Raw genomic sequence first — 685 nt, 5'->3', positions numbered from 1 at the left:
ATATATATATATATATATATATATATATATATATATATATATATATATATATATATATATATATATATATATATATATATATATATATATATCGGGTTCTAATGAGATCACTTGTTAAGGTAAGATTGTGAGATCAGATCTTGTGCATCCATGTAATATTTTTTAATGATCTAGATTGACACACACTCCATTCGCACACATTTAATCACCGTTCGCACACACTTCAATTTGGAGTCTTAAACAATCTAGACCATTAAAATATTTTGAGATTAAATCTTGTATATCAATCTAAAAAATTTTAATGGTCTATATTGTTTGACACACCCACCCTGTTCGCACACATTTAATTACCGTTCGCACACACTTAATCACTGTTCACACATATTTAATCACTGTTCACATACATTTAATCACCGTTTACACATACTTCAACTTAGAATCTTGTCCGTAAGGACAGCCCAGGTGGTAAGAGTGCTCTACTTACAGCCGAGAGGTTGGAGGTTCCATCCTCACACCCCTGGGTTTGAGCCGATCAGCTCGTTAAAAGAACTTTGAATCTTAAATCAATCTAGACCACAATCTTACCTAAACAAAGTGATTTCATATGATATTAACTCTCTCTCTCCCTCTCTCTCTCTCTCTCTATATATATATATATATATATATATATATATATATATATATA

The sequence above is a fragment of the Ipomoea triloba genome, chromosome 16 (assembly GCF_003576645.1).
Source record: "Ipomoea triloba cultivar NCNSP0323 chromosome 16, ASM357664v1".
NCBI lineage: Eukaryota > Viridiplantae > Streptophyta > Magnoliopsida > Solanales > Convolvulaceae > Ipomoea > Ipomoea triloba.
This window is presented reverse-complemented; position numbering follows the sequence as displayed.